The following is a 1,472-nucleotide window of genomic DNA, read 5'->3' as shown; positions in this document are numbered from 1 at the left end:
TTTAAGAATTTCCTTTGGTAAATGCAATCTTAAGATGGTTTTCTGAACTGTATTGTTTGGGTTAAGGATGAGAAAGAAACTCTAACACACTTAAACTCAGCATGGTTTGGTGTTTTATAACATCCGTACCTGAGATGTCTTGAGGGAGACGGGCATGGTCTCTATAGCAACCTCAATTGTATGTTGTGTTCAAATTCCCATCCCACACTCCTTTGGTTTTGATCCTGCATCCGCACAGCCGCATCTACATTAGAACCTCAGAAAGACCGAAGATAGAATGCGGTTTTATCGTTTTATCCTCGCAGGCAATGTTGGAATCGCTAATTAGTATTCTGTAGACCGCTGGCCGGAGGTGATAAAGTGATGGACGCTCACATCTCTTCCACTGCCAACTCCCAAAGAAGGAGACGCTTCACTGTGCCATGGAATTTGGGAGAGTGGAAAGATATGTGTACCTCGAAAAGGCTCCTCTGATACCCTGACATTTCTTGTTTATTTATTTATCATTAATTGTTAAGTCATTCTTTGTTCTTCCTTTTCCTCAGAGTTCTGAGGTTTCATGGGGGATGTTATAGGAGTTTGTTGTTGCTTAGTTTCTTTCTTATTTTTATCTTGTTTTTGTTTTTTGTTTGGTTGTTGGTTGTTGGTTAGTTTGATTTTGGCTCAGTTATATTGTATTTATCCTCTTCTCTATCCTTTCAAAAAAAAAAAAAGATCTTATGAGACGACTCTACATGCACTACCATCTGAGGCTGGCCTATCGCCCTGCTCCTGAGGTCAGGTGGGTTTCTCAGCACCTCTGATGAGGCCTGCTGTTACACCCACAGGCCAGGCTGCCCTGGAACGCCTCAAGGTGTTGGATAGGATCCCTCCACCCTATGACAAGGTGAGCCTTGCAGGCCTAGCCTCACAGCCTCTCTGCATCTAGCGTCTGTGATGTTCTGTTACCTACGTTGTTTGAGCCTCATGAAAACTGCACTGGCTGAGACGCCTGACCCATCAGCCTTCTTACCAAGTGCACCCAACACGTCTCTGAGCCCTTAATTTTTTCTAAAAAAAAAAAAAAGATCTTGTTTTAGTTAGGAAACAAGATTGCACTATACAACCCAGTCCGGCCTTAAACTTGTAATCCCCCTGCCTCTACTTCCTAAGTATTGGGACTGCAAGTGTACTCACAGGCCCCACTGGACCTTCAGAAGTTGAGGGCAAACGCTTTCTTTGCTCTTGTTCTCCTGCCTCCTTTTTTTCCTGAGTCTCTTCTTTCTCTTATTATGCCTCCTCTCACATAACTCATCATAGCATAGAATTCAAGGTTGTTGTTTTTTTAATAAATTTCTTAGAAGGAGGTGTAGGGATGTTGGAGAGACAGCTCAGCAGTTAAGAGTGGATACTGCTGTTACGAGGTACATAAGTTTAGTTCCCAGTGGCCATATTGGGCCACTCCCAGCTGCCTGTAACTCTAGCTCCAGGGA

The 1,472-nt window shown here is 43.4% G+C and overlaps 1 non-coding gene across 1 annotated transcript; it reads left to right on the top strand.

Moving 5' to 3' along the window:
• Window positions 1–926: 926 nt before the first annotated feature.
• Window positions 927–993, top strand: LOC120094443 (small nucleolar RNA SNORD34). The gene has a single exon (XR_005488758.1). It is a non-coding gene; the product is annotated as a small nucleolar RNA SNORD34 (small nucleolar RNA).
• Window positions 994–1,472: the final 479 nt, after the last annotated feature.

This window comes from Rattus norvegicus, chromosome 8, assembly GCF_036323735.1.
Source record: "Rattus norvegicus strain BN/NHsdMcwi chromosome 8, GRCr8, whole genome shotgun sequence".
Lineage (NCBI taxonomy): Eukaryota > Metazoa > Chordata > Mammalia > Rodentia > Muridae > Rattus > Rattus norvegicus.
This window is presented reverse-complemented; position numbering and strand designations above follow the sequence as displayed.